Consider the following 19,236-nt stretch of genomic DNA (forward strand, 5'->3'; position numbering starts at 1 on the left):
CCAACTTGTAACCTCCCTGGAAACAACAGGAGAAGTAAACATGTCCTGGACTTGAGTTTATTGTTGTAGCAAAAATGTTCAGTCTGACATCAGTGATACAAAGGTGCACAATGAAGAAAAATTCTGGGCATTTTAAAAAATTCTCTTTGTGGTGTGGGAACAATGAATCCTAACAAGAATGGCTTCTTGCTCACAAGCTCAATGCAATTCTAATGTGAATTGCTCTGATGGCAAAGTCAGACTGTTCATTTTCTGACTGAACAGACACAGTTCAGGCATGTTCATAATGGTGCTGTGGTGGTGACAGCTGAAAAGATAACAAGCCTTCCCTCAAAAAGCCCTGAGTGGGCAATGAGAGCTTCGAGAGCTGCAGGAACAAAGTTAACATGAAATCTCACATGCTTTTTTCCTCATCCAAAGTGGAGACCAAACTGTCAATGTGTGATGCTCAAAAACAGAGCCTTACTTGCTGTGTACCACCAGCCCTCCTAGGGAGAAGAAGGGGAGATACAATGGTATCGCCTTCATCTTCTGTCTACAACTGTAGATATGCCATTTCACAAAAACTATTTTGGCAGAATGGATTGTTCACTGAATTTGAGAATGTCTGCTTGGTCTCACCCATGTAAGGTTTATCTTCTGTATAAATGTTCTATTTGCTGAGCATTAGTATAAGCATACTTTAAATTAGAGATATTAAATGAGGTAGTTATGTAATTACTAAAATCACCTTTGTCAGGTTTGAGATTAGGTTAATTTTTTGGAAAAACTAAATGTTTTATTATTTTATAATTTATTATTATTAATTAACTATAGAATTGTGTTTTCATCATGATTCCATTACAAAAAGCATGGTGCTTTTTTTGTTTTTATCTACATATTTAAATCAGATTTGTTGTGATTTAAAATTTTCATTCAACTATGCTTTTAACATTCTATGAAGATAATATTCACAAAGAATTATCTAATCATGTTAACAGTTTGGACTGTTCACTATCAAGATTTGAATAATTTTGAAGTGTTTTCAAACCTGAGGTTTTGTAATAGAAACACAAGAAGGGAGAGAGAACCTTTGACATACTGTTACTCCATGTTTTGCTTCTGATACATTGCTAGATGCAGTTTCCCATGTTATGTCTCCAGATGTGTACCTCTTGAAACAGTGATTCTTCAAGTGAACTTGTGATCCAGTACTTGTTAGGACAAATATTTTAAAATGAACTCTCTATGTTCACTTTGTGCATTAAAAGTATTTTTGGTTTTGTTCTAGCAACTAGCCAACAGATTTCCTGCAGAGGTGACTGTGATTCAGATTTATTTTTCTTGTAGTTGTTTTTCTCTTTTTGTACCTGAGGATCATTTATTTTGGGAACTCCTAGTAAGGAAACTCCCTCTGAGAAGGTAAATCCACAACTACTTAGTAATTTACTGTGTTGGAGGGCTGCCTAGGGCACTAAGAGATTAAGTGACACACCCATTTTCTGGCAGGTAGTATGTGCCACGGGCAGTACTTGATTGAACCAGTAATATATTTAAATATCAGGTGAAAATATCTTTGTACTCAGATTGTTTGCTTATAAATATATTTAAAGAAGTAAGATAAGAGTGGCTCTTCTTCTAGACTCCCTATCTCTTTTCCTTTAGCTATGCTTATAAACATTTTTCCTCTCCTCTAATCCTCACCTACCATATCTTGACATTGACCTTAGAGCAGATTATTTAAATCCCTATTTTATAGAGAAGATTGAGGTCCTGCAGTATCAGTTCCCTCACTGAGCTTTCCTTTATTCCTCAAAATATCTTGGTGCCCTTACCTTTCTATTCCCCCTTCCCTCTGGTCACAAAAGAGGTATCCATAGACAGTAAATCTGATCTTCCTACCTGTGTTATTGAAAGAGTCATAACTAGGGTGGGGCAATGGGGTTAGTCTTAAATATGTAATTTAGAGCCCTACGGCAGCACCACCCTCTGGAGTATTTCCTCCCTTGTCAGGCAGTGACTCTGTGGAATTGTTGATGCCTATTTCCTGGAAATTATTCTACCTTCTTCAGCAGCTTAGAAACTTTTTTTATATGCTAGATATACTTCCTCCCCATTCAAAAGGAGAAACCCAGGTGAATATGCTCCTTGGCCTACAATTGCTATTTTACTCTGAAGTAAAACACACACACACACACACACACACACACACACACACATATACACACACACACAGGATAGGGTAGGGGAGAAGAGGGAGAGGGAGAACAGAACAGCACATACACAATAAAAACGTAGTTGCAGCTTTGCCATTTGATTCCATCCCATTTTGTGTTCTCCTCTAGAGGAACAAAACAGGTTTTAATAAACTAAGTTGGAACATAAAGCCATGACAGGTGAGAAGAGGTGATACTTGGAGAAGAGAAGACTCAGAAATAGAAATGATAATAAAATAATAGAATCTCAGAGATTGAGGAGCTCTCAGAAGGGTTCTAGTATAACCTAGGTCTAACAAGAATTTCACCCTACAATATAAATTGACCCAGGCTCATCCTGATATCAAACTACAAGAAGAGAAACTGCAATTTCTTCTTTCTCTTAATTTATGTTACAGTCAGAAGAGTGAATAAATGGATGAAAATAAGTGAATAAACATCAAGGAATAAATGAATGAAAAAAAAATTTACTAAGCCCTTAATTTGTTCCTGACACTACTAAATACTAGGGATAGAAATGCAAAAGTTGAGGCAGTGGCTTTCCTCTTGGACTTTAACATTCTAAAAAATGGAGACTTGTCAGTTCTTTTTTATGAGCTACCTTATGTTTTCTTCTATCTTTTTCATTCCCTTGACTTTGTTTTACTATTTCTTATTTGGTGGAGTCATTAATTTCTTTGTTGGTTTATTTTAATTTTCTAGGCGTCTATTGATTGGGTAAACTTTTTAAAAATCTCTTCTGCTAAGCTGTAAATTCACTTTTTCTAGTCCTTTTTAATACTCTCATTCCTTTTTCAATTCTTCCCTCTAATAATCTCATTTAATTTGTGAAATCATTTAAACTCTTGCTTCATTTCTTCTAGGAATTCTAGTTGAACTTATGCCCAAACTGTGATTTTTTTTTTTCCTGATACTCATTTGAAGAAATTTTGGAGTCATTCTCTTTTTTTTTTTTTTTTTCGAGTTTCTGTATTGGGCATCCCTGTTGCCCCACTGGTTTCTGTATAATGAGATTCTTTTGTTTATATTTTTCCATTCTTACTTCCTAATTTCAGACTTTGTTTTCAGGCTCTGTTTACTTCTAGAAGGAATGTCAAAGCCTTGCTTGGGGGTTGATATTCTCTTGAGTCTTGGTGCCCCTTTCTCTACGTATCTAGTGTTATGTTCTTCCAGCATTTTAGTAGTGGCACATTCTGGGGATACATAAACTATTAGTGCACACAAAGTGTTCAGAATAATATCTGATTGGTGCCCTCATCGCCTAAGTTTCACAAATTCCTAACCAGGGTTTGGGTCTGAGCAACGGAACTAGGAGCTTGCTCTTGGTTAGTGCTGTAATAGACTTGCTCAAATCAATCACCACCAGCTCTCTAGAATGCTCAGCAAGTTCAAGAGAGACAGAATTTAAGGTATCTTTTTCTTCCTAAGTTACTGACCTGGTTCTTTAGCTGCTATACTGGCTGGACTGAGGTCTAGATTGGAGACTCGACTCCAGTGTCACAGTCATAACAGTTTCTGTTCCTTGCCTAGTACCCAGTCTCAGATCCATGATCATTGCTTTCCTTTATCTTTACTACTTGGCAAAGATCTCCTCCTTACTTAATACTAGATATTTCACCCAGTTAGTTTTCTCTTTCTCATTTAATTTAACTTGTATTTTTTAAATTTTTTTTTTCCTTTTGGAGGGGGAAGGCAGGCAGTTGGGATTAAGTGACTTGCCCAAGGTAACACGGGTAGTAAGCGTTAGGTGTCTGAGGCTGGATTTGAACTCAGGTTCTCCTAACTCCAGGGCTGAAGCTCTATTCACTGTGCCACCTAGCTGCCTTTTTAACTTGTATTTTTGTTGTGTTGAGCTTCTCACAATCACAAATGTTCAGAAATTTTCTGTGTCCTCTTTCTTTAGGGGTCATTTCTTATTTGCTTCTCAGAGGTTATGTATAATGTTGGAGTGATTTTGAATTGTTTATTTTTTTATACATTCACATAATAAATGCTGAAAATATTGTCATATGTCTTAAAGAAAGTATTCTGGGAAAAAATGTCAAAGTTATTTGTTCATTATGCCATTAAGATGCTTTCCAAAGTTCAATCCTACATATCCATTTATTACTAGGAACAATTAGACATTTTAGTTGCGCTCTCTAAGGATACTAAAATGAAATATTTTTGATAGTGGAATATTAGTAGTTGCTAGGAAAAGTTATGTCTTTCTCTGTGTGCTCAATTATTTATAATTTAGCCACATATGAATACCATAAATTTTAGTGTGATTTTGTAATTCAGCAATATATGACTATGAATTCTGGTTGATAACATATTTTGTAGTGTGGACATTGACTATTTGTTATTTATAGAATATAGTATTGAGTTATTCTAAATAAAGACTTTTTCTACTCTTTATGGACTGGGTAGAATTCAATATTTCCTCTTTTTACTTTGTCCAAAAAAAAAAAAAACCCTTTTTGATCCTCTGTTATTTGGCAAGGATTTAGTAGCTCAGATAAATCAATGCAGACTTCTGTACATGAACAGTTTATTTTTTTTTCCTTTGTAGAATCTTGAATGAAAGCTTTAACCATCTCATGGGTGTCTTTATCTTTAACCTAGTCAGTGTGGGACAGTGTAAAATTTAGTTTTTTCATGGATTGTTTACCAGCTAATTTCTAATGACAGGAATTATGGGAGAGGGATATTTGGATGAAGATGTGTCTGCAGATGTGACACCAACTGTATGTTTGTTCTTTTATTTGTATGCTAGTTTGTTTACACATGTTTCCAAAATAAGTTCTAGGGTGCTATATGAACACCATGATGCTAGTGTCATGATGTGGATTTACCAAAATACTTGACATATATTTGTCCATGCCATAGATGCCTTCTTGAATCTCCTGGATAGCTCTGTTACTTCAGGATGGAACACAGACCTTAAGCTAAGATAGTGTAGTATAGTAGGACTGTGAATGAACTAGAAGTAAAATGATAGACTATCAGAGTCACAGGGAGCCTAGAGGGTTATCTAACCAAACTTGCTTCCAGCATGATGCCAGAAGATTCTTTACAACATCCCAATTATTTTTTAGGAGCTGCTAGATGGTACAATGGATAGAATGTTGGGTCTAGAGTAAGATTCATTTAAGTTCAAATCTCAGACACTTCCTAGCTGTGTGACTCTGGGCAAGTCACTTAACCCTGTTTGCCTCAGTTTCCTCATCTGTAAAATGATCTGGAGAAGGAAATGGCAAACCACTAAAGTGTCTTTCCCAAGAAAATGCCACTTGGGTCATGAAGAGTCAGAGGACTGAAATGACTCAACAACAATGCCAACTAATTGTTATCCAGACTCTGCTTGTAGTCCTCCCATCATGATTAATTCAGTACTGTATAAGAAGGCCCATTTAATTTTCTTTGACAGCTTTAATTGTTAAGATATTTCTCTTTTATACTGAACCAGAAGTTGCTTCCCTGTAACCTACATTAGTTCTGCCTTACTCCTTACCAAGGCCAACCCCCCTGCCTGATGAAGGGAATTATTTCCATTCACTCCTCCAATAGATTGCCCCATTCCATCACTTTATCTTCCATCTCCTCCTCTTTAGTGACTCCTTCCATACTTTCTACAAACATACTCTTGTACAAACATTCACTTGTTACTTCTATCCCTGCTAACCTATTATCCTATATCTCTTCTGCCCTTCATGGTCAAACACCTTGAAAATGCGATTTACAAAAGGTGCTTCTGCTTTTTCTCCTCAACTCCATACAGTCTGGCTTAAAACTTCATCATTCCACCAAAACTGCTTTCTTCCAAATTACTAGTGATCTCTGAATTGCTAAACTCAATGTCCCTTTAGCAGTCCTTATTCTCTTTGACCTCTCTATAGACTTTGACCTGGTGATCACCTTCTTCTCCGACACTCTCTTCTCTCTAGGTTTTCAGACACTACTTTCTCTTGACTCTCTTGTTATCTATCAGATTGCTCCTTTTCAGTCTCCTTTGCAGGATCCGCATCCAGATCATGCTTCTAATAATAGGTGTACCATAGGGTTCTGTCCTAGACCCTCTTCTCTTCTCTCTTTATACTCCTTTACTTGTTGATCTCATTAGGCCCAATGGGTTTAATTAGTATCTTCATGCTGAGGATTCTCAAATCTACTTGTCCTGACCTATCCTCTCTACTTACCCCTAATCTCACATTTCCCACTGCCTTTCAGACATATTAAACTGAGTGTCCAATAGACAAATTAAATATGTCCAAAACAAAACTACCTACCTTTTCTCTTAAACCCTGCTTCACCCCCGACTCTTGACTTTTCTACTACTATCAAAGGCCATACCTCTCTCCCATTCCCTCAGGCTCACAACTGGCATTCTCAACTTTTCATTCTCTCTCACTTTCCATTTCCAATCTGTTCCCAACATCTGTCAGTTTCCTCTTTTCAACAACTTTCAAATATGCCCCCCTCTTTTCTCTAACATTGACAACCACTTTGGTGCAGATCCCCATCACTGAAGGCCTAGACTATTTCAATAGGCTGCCTCAGATTTCTCCCACAATCCAATCTATCCTCCAATCAGCCACCAAAATGATTTTCCTAAATTGTAAATCTGACCATGTCACTTCCTACTCCTTAAACTCCAGTGACTGCCTGTCATTGCCAGGATAAAATACAAAATCCTCTGCTGTTCAAAGCCCTTTCATAACCTAGCGCCCCACCGTGCATATTTTTCTGGTCTTCTTAACTCTTTACATTTTCCATGTACTTTCAGATCCAGTGACGTTGGCTTCTTTGCTGTTTCATGAACAGGATGCTCCATCTCTTGACTCCCGACATTTTCTCTGGCTGTCCCCCATAACTAGACTGCTCTCCCTCCTCCTCTGTGAAAAGTGGCTTCCTTTAGTTGCTCAGTCCTTTAGTTGTTCAGTCATTTGCAATCATGTCTGACTCTTCGTGCTCCTATTTGTGGTTTTCTTGGCAAAGATCCTTGAGTGGTGTGTGACTTCCTTCTGCAGTTCATTATTATGTGTCTCCCCCATTAGGTTGTGATCTACTTGAGGGGAGAGACTGTCTTTTGCCTCTTTTTATATCCCTAGTGCTTAGCACAATGCCAGGAAAATGTAGGCACCTAATAAATATTTATTGAATGACTGACTTATGCATTCTAGAGTCACAAAACAAACCTGATATATTTTCTGTATGGTAGCTTTTCAAATATTTATATGGTCATAGGAATTTAAAGTTGGAAAGAATATTCTTAGGTTAAGAAAGAAAAGTTAAGATCAAGGATGTAAGCCTATCAGAGTCAAGTTTCAAACACAGACTTTCCCCCTACAAATTCATAGCTCTTTCTGTTGTACCACATTGCGGATGTCATGGCTTCTTCCATCATTTCTTCTTGATGGAGAACATTTTGAGTCCTCTCAAAATCTTATGTACCTTATTCAGAAAACATTACAGTTGAAGAGAGAACAGATATGTCTATAATCAGCCAGGTGTATATCACCACATAGAAAAAGAGTAAAGTCTGAAAGTCTTGTTTTATGCAGTTGCAATATGGGAATAATAATAATAATGTCCCTACTTAGCACATTGTGAGGAACAACAGTGTTTTATAGACATACATATCTATCATACATTAGAATGTGTATGTCAGTAAAATAATTTTTGAAGGTTTGTATATTAAGTATAAATAGTCCATTTTGTATTCCTCTGCACATGCTTCATTTTTTTATGTCACTCATAAAAATGAAGCTGAGAGGGATACATAACAGGAATTTGATATAGAATAATAAAATTTCTTGATAACCAAATTGTGTATTCCTTTTTGTGCATTAATATAATCTTTCCTTTTAGATAATATGAGTCCATGTGTTATATAATTTGCTCACATAGGGCATATAGAAAAACAGTAGTGCTGTAAGTCCAGCTTATCTATATAAAATTGTTTTATTTTTCTTCCTCCTCCACCAGTTAGTAGGGCATGCATTTCAGTTTTGGGCAGGGAGGGAGGTCTTTTAATGGAGAACAGTGGAAAACACATTGTACTTTAAGAAGTTCATGCTGTCTCTTAAGTGGTAGCATTCTCCCATTCTAAATTCTCAGAAATAATCTTTTAAAATATTAATTCTTGAATTTTACCATCAAATTTCCTTAGGCTCACTTAGTTTTAATCTGCTTTTATTCCCTACTTCCCAAGGCTTTTGTGAGGAAAGCACTACAAAGTAGTATAGATGTTGATGATAACAATGATGATGACATATGTGACTAATTTCTGCAGCGAAGAGAGAGCTGTGAATCAAATGATCCTAAATATTCTAGATATCTCTCATGGCGAAGCAGCATATAAAATCATAACTTTTGAGTTAGAAGTGATGTCAGAGTCTGACTAGTCCAGTAAACCAGTTTAAAAGATGAACAAACTGAGACCCAGAGAGATGAGATTATTTTCCTAAGGTCATGTAGTAACTACCGTGTTTCCCTGATAATAAGACCTATCCCGAAAATAAGCCCTCCCCTTACTGTGTAAGATTCCTCTAAAGTAAGCCCTCCCCCAAAAATAAGCCCTATTGAGATTGCTACTGTAGTGAAGGTGATCCCCTGCGCTACACGCTACATTACGGTACCCTCTGTATGCACCGTTCTCCCCCCCCCCGTGAAACGCACGCCGCGCTCCGAGCTGCATCCAATCAGAGCTGCAGCAGTGAGCGCGTCATCCTGTTCTTCCCCAGTGATTTGCTTATTGAATAAAGGTACATTTTTTTGTTCACATTTACCTGTTTATTAAAATTGCTGTCAATGTTCATTAAAATAAGCCCTCCCCTGAAAATAAGCCCTCTGGTGTTTTTCTGTCCAAAAAAATAATAAGACAGTGTCTTATTATCGGGGAAACACGGTAATAGAGCTCAGAATAAAACCCAGGTCTCCTGAATGGAAACCCAGAACTCTTTCCACTGTAGTTTCAGAAGGATAAGAATAGATAAAAAATGTAGACTTTTCCCTCTGTCACTCTAGGTGCTGAAACATTTTGAGAACATTGGAGAAAAGTTAAGGGAAACTTCTCCCATCTGCAACGAGGGGAGTGCAGCCCTTCTCATCATGCTGATTTGTTTTAACCTTAAGATATTTTTGTTTTGTAACTAAACCTATAAAGTCACTAATCATAATGTAATTTATATATATTAATTTTCTTGAAATGTACTCTTTGGAAGGATGAGTGTCCTACTGAAACTCATTCTATCTTTTAAAACTGATCATGTTTGTCTAGATCTGTTTGGCACAATGATTTGATTTGGGTGAATATTTAAAACATCTTGATAATGATGAAGGAGAATTTTTTTCCTTTATATTTTGCTAATAATGTACTGTCTTATGTCTTGTTTGGTTTTCTTTGGATTCATGTTGCTCAGTTATAAATGCTATTACATTTATTTTATTTGAAACATATTGTCTTATAAAATTATCGAATGTCAAGAATATAAAATTGAATTTGCTTGAACAATTTATCAGCATTTGATGTGAAACATCCATCATACCAAATTAATAGTCAACCAAACTCCTGCTTTTATTGACCCTTTGAACCTCTAAAATCATACCATGTGACATGAAGATATACATAGCAGTTTGCCTTTGGCATTCGGAGGTAACATTGAAATTTTATTCTCCAATGTAGTGGAAAGTATGGAACAAAACCTAGCAGGAACTCTTCTTGCCAACTTGGTCATATATATAGGCGGGCTCCCATTTGGATTAACACACACACATACACACACACAGAGTTTGTAAGCTTAGTCATCTTTTTTGTTACTTTAGTTTTATTTGACTCAAAGTTGATAGTCATTGCAAGGTATTTGCTCAAACTGATCATCTTTGAATGTTACACATCAACATCTAAGTATCATTAAATGTTTCACTGACATTGTCCTCCATAGAAGCACTGCTGGCCCAAATCACAAGTTATTTCTTTTGCTCTATTTTATATATTAAGCAGTGTGAGTATCCAGCTAGCACCAGCTGTCATAAATGATCTAACCAGCATTACTGAATTGCAGTGCCTATAATGATAATGCCCATTGTAAAAGGCTCTATAGGAAATGCAAATATACTATCACATTCTGACCTGCTCCTGATGCCTATTTTTTTCCCCAGACCAATATAATCTTTCTGATTCCAGTTAATAATTTAGTCCTAATCACCATCTTATCTTCTGAAAAGGAGAGTCTGATTTGAATCACAAGGCAACTGACCTTGAGAGGAGATTTTAATATATACAGTATACTCTCGAGACTTCATGTATCACCTCTTGGTTCCTATGCATAATTTCTCTTAATTCCATAAAAAAATCAGCTGGGCTGATACTTCCTCTATCTTTCTCTTTTTGATATTTGTTGTAATTATGTCCTGATGGTTTTATTCTCTTAAGCTTAAACTGGAACTTTTTAAGTGTGCACTTTAATTTTTCAAAAAGAATTTTTTAAAACTAAATATGGAATCATAGATTAGGAGGCAAGTGGGGCATTTCAAGTCATCTAGGGTAGACCTTTGTATTTACATGTGAAGGAACTGAAAGAGAATGGCCTGGTAAAGATGAAGAACTAGTACTTTAAAAAACTATATAAGAAGGAATAATTTGAATTGGAATCATTGCTTAAATATCTTGAAAAATTTAAAATACAAAGGACCTTTTCACTATTGTCTCACTGTATAATTTTTATTTATAAATGGAAAAATAGGTTTGTTCAAACAAGTTGAGCAAAATATGAGTTTGAAGGTAATTTATGTTCTAGCATGGGTTATTCAGTTATATAAAAGAGTTATAAAAACTCAAAATTTATTTAAATTTATTTCATCTAAGTTAAATACATTTTATCTAGCACTTTTACTGGGGAGGTGTGGAAGGCGTGTTGAAAAATAAAGTTAAACAGGGTATTTTGATGCATGTATGTTGTCCCTTTTACTGAAAAGGACTAAATATAATTGGATGTCCACACTAAGTCTAGAACAAATATAATGTCCACCCCCAATTGCCATTCCCTGGGAGTGGGGAACCACCAGGTTTCCTAAGAATAGGGAATAAGGATAGATCCAGAATAGAAATAGACCAGATCAATATATATGTGACATTTAACAGTAGGATCTGACCATGGAGGGGGAGGAGGAAGGGAAAGAGGAAAAGAAAGATGAGAGAAGGGTCAAGGGGAAAAGGAATGAAAGATGAATTTCTAGCTCCAAACACATTAAAAATCATTAAATCCTCAATGTAACCAATACTCTTAATTTTTAGATTGGAAATTATGAATCCTATGGCAAACAGGAATTATTCTATAATACCAATTTTAGATATTTTTCTTACTAAATACCTAGCAGTATAAGTAATTAAATATTTAACACTAGAAGTGCCATCATTTAAAGACTAGAATCTGTTGTTGTTGTTATCTTAATGTCTCAATACTACTAAGAAGAGACCCAGGTATTTGAATTTCAGGATGGTAATGGTGTTTGGGTAAATGGAGACATAGGAAAGGGTCTTTAGAAAATTAATGGATACTTGGAAAAAGAGAAGACAGTTTTTCTTTGGGTGAATGGGTGCCTTTATGAGGAGTAGAATTGTTCAGATCTGATTTGCTCCTTATTGTACACCCAAGTAGGCTGAGTAAATTTAGATTTTCTTCACCATCTAGATTTTAACATTTAGACTTGGGTCATACTTTACATTTGTTAAATGTAGAAAGTATATAAATGAAAAGCTTGCATCTATCTACCTTTGTGATTTGTTTTTCCTCAATGGAATAAAAGTAGATGGAACCAAAGGCAAGCCTCCATGCATTTCAAAATGATGACTTAAAAAAATCGTCCTTAGAATTTTTTATATTATTTTTCCATGAAAAGCCTTTTATGGAAATAACCTTGATTTTTATTAGCTTGTGTTCTATTTTAAATCACGCTCTGATGGAATGATTAAATCTAATATAAAGTATAGAGCAAGTTAACAGGCTTAATAGTCCTAAAGATAAGATAGGAATGATTCTATTATTATCTTGAACAGTCAATAATGAACTGAGTTGTTGTCTTCTTTAACTATAGTGCCATTTTCATCCCTTGCTGCATTACTCAAAATAATTTTAAAATAACATGATATTTTTGTATGTCAGTTAACAAAATCATTTCTCCCAGAGGAACATCTTTCAGGTTGGCTGGTTATTCCATTTGAAATCAACTGCTTGGCTGGAAGTAATATTTCCTTGCAGTTTGAGGCAGTTGGTCTGAGAGACTCTAAAAACACACCTTCTCCTATAAATCATGAGGTCACATTTAAGTTAAAAATGACATTTTGCTCACCTCATGGAAGGTGTTCTGAAAAATGACCAGAGTAGAGTACCACTTAGGAATCTAGATCCTAATATATCAAATTAGGGATTTACATATATTTTATATGTTATAACTATATTAGTAACCGTAAGAGGTACTTTATAACCATTTTCTCTTTCACAGGAGATACATTATAAAAAGAGGCAACTTAGATTTCAAAATATCTTTATTAACACTTCACAATTTTGTTCATTTCTTCTTAAAACATATCACAGCAAAATAAAGGTAGTAATAACTTAATATAATATAGTGAACAGCTTGTCCAGTAATATAATAATTTGTACTAGACATAAAATCAATTGAAGAAATTCCACAATCTTTGACAATTTTCCCCAATACCTTGAATGGATTTCCATATCCAAGAGATAGTAATTTGCAAAATACCTATGCAGTGGCTCTCCCCACCCCATACTCAAATTCCTACTTTATGTCATGTTTGGAAGTATATGAAGTGCAGTATAGTATGTAGTGGATAAGACACATACTTGAAGTCAGAAAGACCTGGGATCACATCCCCCTTTAGAGCCTTTTCATCATTGTGATCCTGTGTAAGTCACAGTTTTCTCTTCTGTAAACTCAAGGTGTTGGAATCAGTCTGCAAAGTCCCTTCCCACTTCTAATCTATACTTTTAGGAATTTAAATATATACAGAAAATGTTGTGCACAAACACATGTATATTTAAATATGTATTTCTGTAGCACCCCCTCCTCAGATTACCCTTATTTGTACATTAGATTTCGGTCCCTGGGATATGAGTGCCCATTATATCATCTTAAAGCTTCAAGGCAGATTGTCATTCCTGAAGCTATAATGTACAGTTAGCTAGAAGACTCAATTAGTTCAAATAAAAGCCTTTTAACAAAGTGGCAGAATAAGAATAAAACCCACAAAATATCCCAATCTTTACAAAATGGGGTTGCATCCCCTCCCCAATATATACAGTATTAGTGGGAAGAATTGGCATACACAATTAGTAAGTAATATAAAGCCACATCCATAGAGCTAATAGGATTATGTACAAAGAGCTGTAAAAGACCCCAGAGGCAACCTGTTCTAACACCCTCATTTTACAGGTGAGGAATTGAGGTTGAGAGTGAGAAGGGGTTTATCCAAGTCACTTAGACTGTCTAAACACAGATACTAAGCATCAGAGGGAGGATTTGAATCCAGGTCCTCTAATTCCAGAGACAGTGCCCTTTTTATGGTTCTGTAACTATCTCACACGTAGCCAAAGCAACTCCTAGCAGCTCTTATAAGGGAATTCTCCTTTTTCTTCCCATTGTGCTCTTGTGATTGTTCCCTCCGATCACATAGTCTTATACTTGCTAAGTTGCTCTGCAACATGATGGCATTGTTGATAGGAATTGGAAAGGTAGAGAAAATCCTCCCTCAACCCCCCTGTACTTTGAATGAAACACGAGGGAAAACAGTGATCCCCTCTCAAGAGCTGTATTCTTCCTCCATTGTTGGCTCACTTCTTAACTGCCTACTGGAAAGAGTATTTTTGCGGAGTTGGGTGGCTTGCTTTTTAAAGGCCCAAAGGGGTATGGCTAATCTTTCAGTCATCAAATGTCTAATTGCCTTATAATTTTCTCAGATTTATTCAGTATCTTCTTCCTACCTCCTAATCGTGTCAAATACAACCATTTCTTTCCGTTTCCTTTATACATCTTTTGAATATACGTACATATATGTGTTTGCACGTTTATGTATGTACACATATTGTACATATAGTAGGGAATATAACAGGTGCCATAGGAATTGAAAAGGGTCAATGTCCTACTTCACAAAAAAAAGAATAAATTCTACATACTACAGACCACTGACCTTAAATTTGACTGTGATTTCTGGTAAATATATTGAAATTATTATTAAAGTGTTGGTTAATGAACATTTCTAAAAGGAAACTGATCTTACAGAGTCAGCATAAATTCATGAAGGATAGGTCATCCAAGAAGAATCTAATTTCCTTTTTTTTTTTACAGTTACTAGAATAGCACATTACTGAAATGCTTCAGAGATACATTCCCAGTATTTGTATCATTACTATGGAAAATATAGAGAGTTCTTGGCTAAATAGTAGTACAGTTATGTGGATTAAGAATTCGTTAGATATTTGGACCCAAAGGGTTGTCATTACATTTCTTACTATCAACTTTGAAGGAGTACCCTAGGGATCTGGGCTTGTCCCTATAGATGGCATGTTTTCTGACTTGCAGATGACAAAACTGTGTGAAATTTCTAACATGATGTATAACAGTGTCAAGATTCTTAAAAAAAATCATGATAGGATTTGGAATGGATTTGATAAAATGAAATTCTATAGAACTGTTATATCTTGCAATTGGGTTAAAATGAATTTAATGAATGGAAAATTGGAGTGACATGGCTAAGTTAATCTGAAAGATTTAGGGATTTAAGTGAGCTGTAATCTCAATATAAATAAACATGGGACAAAAATAAGGAAAACATTTTGTCCAGGACTAGGAAGATGATACTCTAACTTGACTACCATAGTTAAACCATAACTGGAGCATTGTGTCTATTGGGCTCTATATTTAAGGAAGGACATTGATTATCTGAAGAATATTCAGAAGTGAAAAACCAGTGCAGTGAAGGACTTAGAGTTCATCACATGCAAGGATAAGGTGAATGTTTAACCAACGAATGAGAAATGTCTTAATGTATCTTAAGAAATTTTATGTTGAAGAGATATAGATGACTAACTAGAAGTGACTGGGAGTTGCAAAGAAGCAGAAGTAGGATGGATGTAAGACGGGGTGGGACTTGTTAATAATTGTATCAATGATAAAATGAATGAGCTAGGTCAGAAGGTAGTGGACTCCCTCTTATACGGAGTCCTCAAAGAAAGGTCCTGAATTGGACCATTCATCAGGAATATTGTAGAGAGAATTCATCAGGTATTGTGTAAACTAGATGCCCTCTAGGGTCCCTTCTACTGCTGAAGGTTTATGATTCTGAGATAGATATAATTGTACCTTTGTAATTTATACATTTAACAAAACATGTTGCTTATAATGAACTAATGCTATAATTAGTATGAGTATTAATCTTAAATAAAACAAAACCTGATGTTTGTGTGCGTGCGTGTTTGGAAATATTGAGCTAAAAACCTTTGTGTTATTTAAACCTCCCATCTATGTTATATAACACACACACATACATGTATGTGTGCATGTAACACACATATGTATGTATGTATATTACACACATATATCACACACTTAAAAACTTTCTGGCTTCAAAGAGCTTATATTCTACTTAGCATAATTTGATAATTATTCAGGTAATTATAAAATAGAAATTTGATGAGTCAAAAGAAAAGTGCAAATTGCTCAAGAAAAATGGAAGTAAAACTCTCAGTTTTGAAATGGGTGAGGATTAAGAAAGCTTCATAGAGGAGAGGACACCTGAGCTGAGTCTTGAAGTGAGAGATGATGATGATGATGATGATGATGATGATGATGATGATGATCATAGGTAAAAGAGTTGGCTCTGAGAGATTACATGGTTGCAAAAGCTGGCATGTTAGGTTGGCAGCATAGCTAATATTTTTGTTTGCAATATAGAATGTATTTTTAAGAATATTGTGAAACAAAGCGAGAAAGTTAGGTTGGAGCTAGATTATGAAGGAACATACTTTATAAGCTGCTAAGTTTTCGTTTCATTCTGTTAGTAGTAGGTAGCCACTGAAGGTAGGAGTGGCATGGTAACATATTGTGTCTTAGGAAAATCTTTTGGTAACTGTGGAAAGGACATATTGAAGAAAAAAAGAGACTGAAGTTATGGAGCCCATGTAGGAGGTTATTTTAATAGTCTAGGGGAGAGGTGATGAGTTCCATTACTAGGATGGTGACTATGTGAGAAGAGAGAAAATTGGATGTGAGGCATAATGTGAACGTAGAATCAGAAGGACTTAGTGACCGATTCAATTTGTGGAGTGAGACAGAAGAACTAGTCAAATACAACTCTATCATTCGGAGCTCGAGGTGATAAGAAGAATAGTAGGCCTATGAGAAGGAATGGGAAAATTGAAGAAAGACCAGTTTTAGAAAAGAATGATTAAAACTTTGGATATGTTGGGCCTAAGTGAATGTTTATAATTAGAAAACACCAGATTGGTTTTAGTTGTTGTTGTTGTTGTTGTTTTGTTTTATTTTGGTTTGGTTTGGGTTTTTCCTGAAATGTATTTACTACATGAAGATAGGTTTTGGAATAATTTCTAACATTTCTATATTGAATTACATTTTCATTTTTGAAGCTAAGTAGGATAGAAAATAATTGTTAATTCTGTGTGTGTGTGTGTATGTGTGTGTGTGTGTGTGTGTACGTGCTTTCTGGAGGGGGGAAGGTAGGACAATTGGTGTTAAGTGACTTGCCCAGGGTCACAGGGCTAGTTTTGTGTTAAGTGTCTGAGGCCGGATTTGAACTCAGGTCCTCCTGACTCCAGGGCCAGTGCTGTATTCACTGTGCCACCTAGCCATCCCAGTAATTGTTAATTCTTTTTTTTTTTTAAGCAATCAGGGTTAAGTAACTTGCTCAAGGTTACACGGCCAGTTATTTCTGGGTGTGGTGCTGAGTGTCTGAGCCCGGGTCATCCCGACACTGGAGCCAGTGCTCTTACTCGCTGAGCCACCTGGCCGCCCCGTAATTCTTAATTCTTAAAATGTTTTTGTAATTAAATTTAATCATTAGAACTTCCACTCTGGAAGTAGATATACATGTAAATGATATCTACTCTAATGTAGTATCAACTATGTCTTATACTTCATTGTAGTTTATCATTTTTGTGTCTATAGTTGGTTTTGATATCCTGATCATTGAATTAAAAAAATTCCCAAGCAAGTGTCCCAGGGCATCTAAAGTGGCATGTGATGCCTGTTTTGCTTGTAATCTGTTCTTAATAATCCAAAGTTAACTGTAACTGAGTAACTTATGTCCTGCAGTAGGACTTGCTATAAAACTGTAAGCTTTCTGCATGCTGTATTCTACTCTTTCATTTTCTCTTCTGGTATACAAAAATATTCTGAAATAAATCCTATTGACTTAAGTGAGAGGAAGGAAAAATCAAATTTAAAGAGAAAATATAAATAGTATTAGTATTAATTCAAGGGGAAACATTAAAATGTATATAAATAATTTTAATCTCCCCTAAAATGTATATAATGTAATTCCTAAATATTATAGGACATACAGTGGGAAGATTTGGATTTGGAATAACTGGGTGTATTTCCAGGTTTGCTAAATATTGGCTGTTTGCATTTGAAGAGGTCATTGGATTTTTCCAGGTTCAGGTTTCTTTACATAAATAAGTAAAGGGATTTAATTTGCTCTCTTAAGGGGCTCTTTCAACTCTTAAAAAATTTCTTGGATTTCATTTGTGAAATTTTGAGGTCCATGCAACCTCAGGACTGGGTTTTTATACCTAAACCACAAAAAAGGGACTTGAAACCATTGCTATTGTGACCTCTTACACCATGTTCACTTTTTCTGGATTGCCTTCTGTTTTTTAGATTAAGGAAAATGGAATTCATTAAAATGCCAAGCAAAAACAAGAATTTTTTAAAGTCTCTTCATATATGACAGACTTTTTAAAAGTCTGTTTTTTTTTTTAAGTCCTATGGCTTTGAATTGAATTGTACTGGTTTTTTAAAAAAAAGTCTCAGCTTTCAAATAAATTGAATTATGAATTTGAATTCAAAGGTTGCCACCAGAATTAAAGTAGTGCTATAAAAAACAATAATTTTTAGTGGAAGGAACAATGTGTAGTATTTTCATTAGACCCCATGACATGAGGCAACTTAAGAAAGATAATTGAAATGCCAGCTAATTTTAAAAAATTATTAAAATATTTGTTTAAAGTTGCCTCGTTTTGATGTACATAGGCTCTTTGAAGTCAAGGACTGTTTTTTGCATCCCCATTGTATCCCCATTGGCTAAAAGACAGAATAATACTCATTGTAAGCAATTAAAATCTGTGTTAATTTGAATTGTATTGAACAAGAAATAAGTATAATCAATTATTATTAATCCTGTACTTGTAGATTTTATATACACTGAACTAGAGATGGTCCTAAAATTCTCCATTCTTCTGTACTTCATTCTATAAATATGAAACAGTTAAAACTTTGAATTCTGTGAAAATAGAATTCACTTTTATCATAAGATAATAGAATTAGAGTTTAGGACCTTACATGCTATCTAGACCAACCTCCTCATTTTGCATACGTAAACTGAGGCGCATGGACCTTAAGTAACTTGTTCTAGGTGATTCAAGTAGTAACAGGCAAGATTCAAATCCATGCTCTCGTCATGACTCCAAATCCAATGCACTTTCTCCTCTTTCACTTTGCTTTTCATCATGATGATCATGGCATATAGATAAACACATATAAAGATAGCATTTATACCACAAAATTCCTTTCACTTAAAATCTCAGATCCTTTTCTAAAAGCCTAAAAACCATTATCCTCACTTTGTAGGTGGGAACATTTGATCCAGGGCTTCACACCTGGCAAGAGAATCATGAAGTTCTAAGCTCAGCTTGAGTCATAGACAGTTAACCTTATCCTATGACCTTAATAATCCCTCAAAGTTTTTCTTAGATTTAAATACGGTATGAGTAAGACCATTTATAATTTTTATCAGGTTTCA

Source organism: Petaurus breviceps, unplaced genomic scaffold, assembly GCF_028583685.1.
Source record: "Petaurus breviceps papuanus isolate PSGF00001 unplaced genomic scaffold, PetGlider_PUasm1.0 38, whole genome shotgun sequence".
Taxonomy (NCBI): domain Eukaryota; kingdom Metazoa; phylum Chordata; class Mammalia; order Diprotodontia; family Petauridae; genus Petaurus; species Petaurus breviceps.